Source organism: Sciurus vulgaris (genome assembly GCF_902686455.1).
Source record: "Sciurus vulgaris genome assembly, chromosome: 10".
In the NCBI taxonomy this organism is placed as follows: Eukaryota; Metazoa; Chordata; class Mammalia; order Rodentia; family Sciuridae; genus Sciurus; species Sciurus vulgaris.
Genome location: NC_136470.1, coordinates 61,550,639 through 61,561,155, shown reverse-complemented (window position 1 = coordinate 61,561,155; position 10,517 = coordinate 61,550,639). Strand labels below are relative to the sequence as shown.

General features: G+C 35.7%; 1 pseudogene across 1 annotated transcript; it reads right to left on the bottom strand.

The window, feature by feature from the left end:
- Positions 1 to 5,042: 5,042 nt before the first annotated feature.
- On the bottom strand, positions 5,043 to 5,891 carry LOC306670908 (G patch domain-containing protein 11-like; annotated as a pseudogene). The gene has a single exon. The product of its transcript is annotated as a G patch domain-containing protein 11-like (transcript).
- Between the last annotated feature and the right edge of the window lie 4,626 nt (positions 5,892 to 10,517).

Sequence of the window (10,517 nt, the reverse complement as noted above, 5' to 3'; positions counted from 1 at the left end):
AAGAGGCTATTAGTCATTGGAGGGAAAAGGAAGCAGGTGGAAATTAATTTCTAATTTTGACCATCACATTTTTTTCCCTCTAAGGCAATTCCCCAAATGAGAAGTTTGACTAATATACTGACAGCACCTTCTTATCTCTTTCTTGCTATCGTATCAGCATATAAGAAGTGGGTTTTGAGGACATAACTTTTTTTTTTCTTTAAGTTTCATGGTATAAAAAATAAAATTCAAAAAAAATGATAAAACATAAAAATTTAAGTACAAGATATATTTTGATCTTTAAAAAAATCTCACACCCCCTGTACCTTTTATCATCTTTCTATTTCCAATTTCTTATTCAAATGTGGAAAAAAAGGTTAAAATCACATTTTCAGATTTATTTGAACATATTTGTTTTCCAAAAGGGATAAAAAAATGCATTGAATAAATTGAGGAACATATTTAACAAAAACATCACCATACAAGAATTCAGAAATACATAGAAATTATCTATTATTATCTTTTGATACTTTTAGGGTAATAGGCTTAGAAAAACATTTCCTTTTTTTTTTTCTTTCTTTCTTTCTTTTTTTTTTTTACAGGGAGGTTAAAAGATTAATAGGATTAAGAATGTAGGGAGGATCACTACTGGAACCCTCTTTCTTCAGGTCAAAGAAAGAGAAAATAAATGGAGGAAATTAGGTTTGGCCGTGCATCCTAGATATTACAAAGTATACAAAAATACAACCACAAAACTCTGAAGTAGAAAGAAGCCTCTAGAAGAAAGGATCTTACTATAATGGAGGTGCTTATTTTTTTAATTAACCAAGGATGTTAGAAATAGCTCTGAAAGCCTGGTAAGGTGGTACACACCTGTAGTCAGCATTTGGGAGGCTGAGGCAGGAGGATGGCTTGTGTCCAAGAGTTTAAGACCAGCCTGGGCAACATAGCAAAACCCTGTCTCCAAAAATAAATATGAAATGCCTTCAAATGTTGGATTATGAATCTAATTTGTTTTGGGTTTCTCTAGAAACAGATCCTGAAGTCAGGATTCAAATCTAAGGGGTTTGTTTGGGAGGTCATTTCAGTAGGGAAGTAAGGAAGTCAGGAAGCAAGGCAGAAATAACAGAATGCATTATCAAACAAGTTACCCCTGAAGATAATGGAGCATAATCCTGCTGGAGACCTCTAAAGGCAATGTAGACCATGTATGTGCCCTGAAATTCTCATCAACTTCAAGAATCAGTCACTAGTTAAGGGCTTGGTGAGGAGGGTGGGGATTCATTTCCTGGTACTGCTAGTCTACCATGCCTATGGGTAGAGAGGATTCTTGGTGGAGCTTAGAATAATCAGAATGAGAATGTGACAGCCATTATAGAAAAAAGGATTTCACATTTTTTTCTCTATCTTCACCTCCCACCTCACTCCCAGCCCCACATTTGTGTGTGTTTGAGTTTGCAGTTTAATGTCATGCTCCCTCTGATATGGAAATACAGGCAATTTCAGTCTGTCTCTGTTCACTGTTGCTTGGTCCCTGCTTCATCCTGTCCTACAGATGGGCACATGAGGTGTGCCCATAAACTTGACTGTGACACTTATCCCAACATGTGAACAGGAATAGCAGAAGTGGGTGGATTAGGGTAGTGGAAGGCTGCAAGAGAAGGAGTGTGTATAAATTGAGGCTCCAAGCTTCCTGTGCACGTTCTATTGTTCCATTGGGCTTCACGTACAGAATGTAGAGTCAAGGATAAGTGTTAAGGAATTCAATACGGCAACTACAGAGAATTCAACTCCAAGCAAAGGGTAGTCCCTTCTGAGAACAGGGCCCATGAAGTCAGCCCTGGGTTTGCCAGACAGATGAAACTTCTAGCAAAAAGAAAACGTTTCTGGCAGCTACAGACTAGGTGCACGACAATGATGAAAGCCCAGGGGAATATAGGGGGAACACCAGTGCATGCTACAGGTTCAAAGATTTAAATTCTACATAACCATTCTTATAATTAATTTTACCTTTTAAAAGAAATCATATGAAGTTCTTTAACTGGCAATGGAGTAACTGGAGAGAGTTACTCCAACACTTCCAACACTTCCAATCCTTTTGGCTGATTTCCACATATTGGGGATCTACATTGTTATATATTCTGCATTAGAAGTTATGGCATCATATATGGTTTTCCCAAATAGGCTCAATAATGTGTTAAATGTATTTTTCAAGATTCTACTATGGACTACACACTATGTTGAGTGCTAGAGTTGAGAAAAACCAATAACTGCCTCCTGTAATGGAGATGATATTCCAAGTTTCATTTGAGGAATCTGCTACCTTGATCTCACTGAAATTCTCCATATATCTTGGAAGTACTGCTAGTACTTGGAAAGGAGGAAACCTGAGATTCTGATTTCATGTCAGTTGCAGCCCTTGAGAGTTATTCATGAAAATGCAATAGCTACATTCACCTACCTTTTAAATCCATCTAAACTCCTTGCTGAGCTATAAATTCAGCGGAAAGTCCCTTGGGTTAATTATGGATTTTGTAAAAATAATTCTTTGTACTCCTTTTCTCAATGACAAGTTCACCAGCATATCATCCAGGATGAACACATAAGCAGTTGTTTATAAGATATAGTGGTCCCTAATTGTCATATGATTGTTCTAAAGAACAAGACTTTGTAATATGTCATACGCTCTCCTGTCTAATTCGTGGGGTTCACTTTTTATCAGAATGAATTAACATGTAAACTCAGTCTTTCCTGTGTGACTTCCCTGGTTATTATCTTGAAATTGCTCCTGAACATTTGGATCATAATTTCTCTTCAGTGCTCCTTTGCCATATGAAAATAGCTCTACATAGGTGGCTCTTTTTTTTTTTAACTCTATCTGTAGTGTGAAGATTTTAATAAATAACTCATTCACATCAACAAGGCTTTCAGTACTGTGAAAGAAAATTTACATCATGAAACAAAATAATTCTCACTTTGTTCCTGGAAGAAAATGGTCATTGTTTCTTATCTTTGAGGTAGTTCTAAGTATGATAGGTGAAATGGCATGAATAATTGAGAAAAATAGCTGTGTGCATCACAGAAGCTAAAATGCATCTTTTCTATTATGTAAATAATCATCACTTCTTACTAACAGTTGATACAATGTACTCAGAGAAGAGGTGTTTATATTCCTAGATATGGTACAAAAATCCTCTTATCTCTCTTTCACCATATTTGTAGTGATTTAAAATACCATTTGCAGCATGCACTATGTATACTGTAAACACAGGGATGTAACATATCTCAGACCATATCTATTTCAAATGAGGCTGTTGGTAGACTATCTTAATACATTTGATTCTAAAAGATAACAAATAGCTTGCATAAAAAACATTAAAATGAGTAAAATCACATAGAAATCAATTTGTTTGCTAGTAGTGTTGAAATATATATTGATGGCATTTATCTATTTGATTGATAAAACCGTATGGAAAGAAAGACTTTAGACATTCTAAATGCTATTTTGTTCCACTAGAGAGCTCTTATTTTTCTATATCACAATATCACAATATAGAAAAATAATTCCAAAACATTTCATTAGTGAAAAACGGCAATTGTGGAAGCAACTTCCTATCTGATTTACAAAATCTCTGAAACGTAATGAAATATTTAAGACATTCTAGATGAGCCACACCCTACTGATATGAAATAAGTATTGTTTAATTTGTTTTGACTGCTCTTTCTACACCTGCTACTGTAGAATCTCTAGCCTCCTACCTACATTCCCAGTGTTATTTCTGAAATGTCTCCTTCAGAAATTATATTTCTAGATATGATATTAAAAGCCTCTTATCATTCATAATTTATCATTATTCCTAAATTTTATTCAGCTATTATTATATGATGCCTTCCATTTATTTTATCTCCATTTTTCTTAAACTCTGACTTGCATTTGAGGAGGTCCAATGCTGAGGGTTCTGTTGTTGACTAGGCCCCATGACAACTGTCTCTGCCTCCCACAGATGTCCTGCTCACATCTTGCTCTGTTAAGCTACTATGATAGGAATGACTCCCACTCCTGGGCATTGATTGTTCTTTCGTGCCAGTTATTTCCTCCTTCTGCTAAGTTCTCCTTCAACTGATGTGACAAAGTTTTCTAAATCAAAATCTCCACAAAAAAGTATCTTCTCTTGTTTCTGTTAAGTACATTTCCTGTTGAATTTCATTCTTCCCAAGTTCAAGTCTCAAAACCTGAATTACCTGTGATTCCTCCCCTTCTTTCACATCTTACATCTAATCTACAAGTGGACCCTCTTGATATTATCCTTAAATAGATCCAAAATCTTGCTAGTTTCCACCCCATCTACCTCTGCTACTTAATATGAGTCACCATCACCTCTTGCTAAGCTATTTTAACTGTTTCCTAATTTATGTCCTTGCTTCCAGCATTGCCACTAATACAGCAGTTGCAGAGATCACTTGAGAACCTACATCATGCTTCTGCTGCTGTAAACACTTCAGTGGTTTCTTTGTCACTCAGAATGAAGTCCAAAGGATAAACCTGTTCCACACCAGCTTTAGTGACCTGGCTCCTGGCTACTGACAAGTTCATCTTCTTTAACACCTCCTTACTCACTCACCCTTCACAACCAACCCCTTTGTTCATAAAGCTGCTTCTCTCACTTCATTATCTGCTCCCCTAATCTAACCATCTTGTAGTTAAAAAGGCATATCCACTATATCACATTATTTTTCTACCCCCTTAATCAACTTTATTTTTCATCTCAGCATTTTTTTGATCTGATACATTAAATATTTGTTTTATTTGTTTATGGCTTGTCACTCCAAGTAGAATGTCAGTCCCATGAAAATAGTAATTTGTTTTGTTCTGTTCATTCCTGTATTTCCAAAAGCTGGCAAAGAGCATGTGCTTAATAAATGTGTTCACTAAATGCATGGATATCTTACCTCTATTATAGTGAAAAGTGACTACTGGGACAAAATTTGGTGTTTCTGGGTTTTTGGCTAACTATTTTTGTTCCTTGGTTGTATAAATGGCTTCCACTTTATTGGGGATAATCTTAGTCATGATCTGCAGAAGTGGTTCTGGGAAATTTGAAGATAAGTCTTCTTTATCTTCATAGACTATTCCACACCAAATGCAATTCAGATGTTCTTCTCTTAAATAATTAGTCAATATTTGTAATTGTACTTCACTCTTATATTCATCTTCAACCTGTTCTTTTTCCTCCTCTTCCTCTTCAGGCCTCAGCCAGTACCATACCTCTTTAAGAACCTGAATAGTCTTCTGGGTACCCAATCATTGTCAGGCTCTCTGGCTTCTCTTAAGATCTCCTTCAAGCTTCATTTCATCTTGCTTATTTTTAAGTCTCATTCTAAATTGTTCTGTAGCTTTTTCTTCAGCTTGGTTTTTCATGTAGCTCTTCTATAACTTTCTAATTTCTCTTTTTGCTTTTTGTTTTAATAATATTTAGTGACCAATGCCACTTTTCCCTGTTTCAATTGAGAGGAATTGGTTCAACAATACCATCTCCACTCTTTCAAAGAGGCTGACCACTTTTATATTCCATCTTTTGGAGCAAAGCAAGCCTTTGTTTTCAGAACCTTGTGCATTCTTCAATCTGATGTCATGTCTTTCTTGTTCTTCTTCCTTTAAACTCTTTTGCCTATTTTTCAAATTAGTTTCTTGTTGCTTGCTTTTCTTCTTTTTCACGGGCTTCTTGGATTTGCCTCAGCACGGGCAATCCTGGTCTGATACCATCTTGGACATTAACAAAAGAATCAGACATACAGTCCTCTTCTTCTGCCATGTTTAACTTCATGTGGCAATTATATCTGAAAATGTCATAATTTTATTCTTCCTTATGGCTGAATAATATTTCGTTGGGTATATATACCACAGTTTCTTTATCCATTCATCTACTGAAGGGCATCTAGGTTGGTGAGGTTTTGCATTTCTAATGGGTTCCCAGGCAATGTCAATGCTATTAGTCCAGATCCTGGTAACTCTGCTCTGCCCAGCTCCAGCTCCAGAGAGCGTGTGCTGTGCATGTGCCCACCAACTGCCTTTGGTTAACTATTATGATAATAGCATTGTATCCTACTATCACTGCAAACTATAATGTTCAAAAATAATCTTACCCCCAGTATTTGAAAAATATTTATTTAGTACTGAATGATTGCCTTCAAATACTTGGGTACCTTTTGGCTATCTCTCTAGGTGGTTTAAGGATAAAATCTTAGGATATGTGATATTTAAATTACACTCATAATGTAATTCATCCAAAAGAAACTTTTTTTGCCTGTTAATATTAATTCAATAATATCTAAAGTTCTTCCTAAAAATTAGAAAAATTAAGAATATATACTGAAGAGGAAGAACTTTTTAAAAAGAAAATGTCTTATTCTATTTGTAAGACTGAAAAGGAACAATTTTTGTAAATGAACAGCAAATCGAGAAAAATCATATCTTCTTTTCCTTCTCCTGTTATTCCATTCACAGCACTCAGTACTTCACTCCTTTCACAAAATGTGGGTTTCTCCCACATCAAACAATTCTCTGATACTTGCTGGATGTTCTGCAATTCAATTTAATTCTGACATTAACTTGAATTAGCCCGGACTCTATAAGAGAAGGGTTCATTCCATCGTACTTCCCACACTTCAGATGCCAGTCACAAATAGTGGGTCCCCACGTTACCTATGACTATGAGAGGTGGAAAGAACCTCTTCAGGTTCCATCATGTAACTAGAATGGCTCACAGAATGGAACATATTTTTTTAAACTTTTCACTATTTTAAAAGACTACAACTCAGAAACAGCAGATAGGAAATGTGCATAGGGTGAGGTAGAGTGACAGGGTGGGGAGCTTCCACGCCCTGTCTGAGCACAACATCTTCCTATCCCCTCCATATGTTGTTCACCAACTTTGAAGTTCTTCAAACCTGTCCATTTGGATTTTTGTGGGGCTTCATTATGTAGGTATGATTGATTAGATCATTAGCTATTGCCAATCACTCAATATCCAGTTTTGTTCCCCTCCCCAGAGGCTGGGGTTGAGGCTGAAAGTTCCAATCTTCTATTCACATGATTGGTTCCCCTGGCAACCAGCCCCCATCCCAATGCTGAGAACCTCCAGCCATCAGTCATCTCATTAGTATTCAGAAAAACAACACTTCAGTGATTCCAAGGACTTTGTACAAGAAAATTGGGCAGAGCATAAATATATGTATTTGTTAATATATCGCAATATCACGAAGAGCACTTTTTTTTTTACTTAGCATAGACAGATTTATTTTAGTAGGAATATGTCTTCCTGCCCATTTTGCAGTGTCTATCTCCTTCCTAATCGAAGTAGTAATTTATAAATGACAGTGCATTCAAAACCCTCCCTCAAAATAATATAATTTAAAGGAGGCTATTTTAAAAAGGGTCATTTGTCTGCAGAAAGTTTGATTAGGCCTAAACAACTATCCAAACGAAAATACATGCAAAGTCTCAGAAAATTTTGTTAATGTCCTCAGTAACTCAAATTGATCTTCCAATCCATAATTGGCTTCATTAACCCCTGAACAATATTAGCCTCTGTGGACTCTTATGGACCAACAAGGGCAAGCTGAGAAATATAAGAAAAAATAAAGAGGAATTAGGTCATAAAACAGACAGTAATCAATTCCCTTATGTTAACTAACATAACATTTTTTGAGGTCCTCAGAAGTTTCATGCCTGGGAAAATAGGAAGGTGAGAAAAGTGAGTTATGAATAGAGTTGTCTGCAAACACGGAGTACTAGTATAGTAGTCCCCTCTTATCTCCAAGGGATATATTCAAGATCCTCAGTGGCTATCTGGAATGATATACTATGTTTTTTTTCCTATAAATACATACTTATGATAAGATGCAGTTTATAAATTAGGCATAGTAAGAGATTAACAATAATTACTGATATCAAAGTAGAACAATAATAGCAATATACTGCAGTAAAGGTCATGTGAACATGGCACCTCTTTTGCTAATGTGAGGGGATGCAATGTCTATGTGATGAAACAAAGTGGACTGAATGATGTAGGCATGTGACAATGTTACCTGGACACAAGAACTATGATTCTGCCACAGTGATCTGACAAGTGACTAGCTATTAAGTGACTCGCAGGCAGGCAGTGAATGCAGCATGGATATCCTGAACACATGGGTGATTCACATTGGGCTGGAGGGCCTGATATTTCATCACACTACCCAGAATAGTACATAATTTAAAATTTATTCATTGTTTATTTCTGGAATTCTTCATTTAATATTTTCAGACCTTGACTGACCACAAGTAACTGAAACCATGGAAAAGGAAAAGGACAGACGAGGGGAGTCTACTATATAAAATTCTTATGACAAGAGAAACCTGCTCTGAAATTTAATTTTAATTTCTTGAATTAGACAATCTCATTAAACAAGCATTCTCAGTCATTACCAGTGTATCATTTTTGTAAAGCTATGATTAGAGAGAATGCCATAATTAGAATAGCAAAAAAATTTACTGTAGTACTATTATACTTTTCACCTGAAAAAGGGAAACTTGCCTTCTTTTATCTAAAATAATGTAATGCTTAAAGCTGGCTGAATTGCAATTATTTTGGTTAATCTTTATATCCCAGGCAGAATGATTAATTCATCAAGGCATAAAAATACATTTGCAGGTGTTTTGATGAGGAATTCATATTACCAATGACCTACATTTTCCTCCTGTCCCAATAAAGGTCATTAGGTTAGAATGGTTTGAAGTGTTGGTTCTCAAATTTTGTTGTTTAGCTGAGCCTCTGGAAGGCTTGTTAAAAATGTTTGATCCCAATCCCAGAGTTTCTGTTTCAGTAGGTTTGGGGTAGAGCCTAAAAATTTGTATTTCCAACAAGTTTCCAGGTGTCATTTATACTCCTGGTCTGAGAATGGTGAACCAATACTTTGAATTAAGGCAAGTGGTTTCCCACAAATCATTTCATTTGAATTTATGTTCTGATGTTTTGTTGGAAAGATATTATCTATCATTCAAGGGAAATTTTTTTTTAAATAGATTAGTAAGATGTGGTTTAAAAAAATGCACTGAGCTCGCTACTATGCCTTACTAAATATTACTGATCTATAGCACGTGTTCTCAAGATTTGAAACCTCTATACAGTTTGAAGTCCAAGCCATTGAAGAGCATCAGTATATTTAAAAAGCTATTAGCCCATGACCTCCATCTCCTAATACCAATTAAGTTGCTTCACTTGAGAGAAGTATAGATAATATTAAAATTTAACCGAAGTCTTCCAGTTTGGATTATACTCATTGTCAGGATAATACTTTACTCATACTGCATCAATTTCTGGAACTCTTGATTCAAGTTTTCAACCTAGATTACTTTGAAAGAGTCCTTAATCTACACTGTAATTTTTCATGTCTCCCATAGCTGAGAAAAAGTTTGTATGACGAGATATGCAGTGCCGAGCTATTCAGATGTGATTCACGATGGATGGAATCCTGTTGTAAATAAATGCCTCACATCTCAGCTGTGTTTCGTTTAATTAAATATCCAGGTAGAAAGCTATGGAAGGTACTGCTGAAGTGAAAATGAGAAACAAAAAGTAGAAAATTCACTTCCATTGTCGTGACAATAAAAAAGAAATTATCCTCTCAACAGGTTTGTCCATTAACTTCGCCTATTTGCATTTGCTTCTCTAGACATAATATTGCAATTTTGGATTTTATGTTAGAAAATTATGTCTGTTTCTTATTTTCTCATACATTGTCTGTATGAATACACCTAATTCTTTGCTTCTTGTCCTCAGCCTCTGACCACCCCAAACACTAAAACACCCCATTTTTCCCTGCCTAGAGGAAACTGGCAGCATGTCTTTGGACATGCTACATCAGGGTTATCTAGAGTTAATAACTTGACATCTTCCTCTGTAGTTCTAGGATGATTTTTGTTATTTTCATCTTTCTTGGTGACCAAAGGTATTTTATACTAATAAGTTTTCTCCCAGTTTTCTGAATTTGAAGAGATATTTTCTATTTACATAGAAACTTATATCCTTTTAAGTATATCCTTTTTAAAAATAACATGGACAAAAATTTCCATGGATAAAATAGCCAGATAAAAATTCAAAAGTAATATTACTTCAAAAAATCATATATAACTTGTTACACTTTGAGTCTGGAATGTCCCCCAAAGGAGCGTGTTGAAGGATTGGTCCCCAAAGCATCAGTGATCAGAAGTGGGGTTTTAGGGAAGTGATTGGATCATGAGAACTCTAACATCAGTGTATTGATCCATTTGATTAATTCATAGCTAAATACACTACTGTGAGGTGGAGGAAACAATAGAAAGTGAGACCTCATTGAAGGGAGTAGGTCTTTGGGGGTGTGATTTTTGGTTGTCATGAACTGAATAGTTTTCTTCCACTATGCTTTTCTACCTGATATTCTGCTTCACCTTAGACCCAAGGTAACAGCACTAGACAACCATGGACTGAAAACTCTGGAACCATGAGCAAAAATAAATC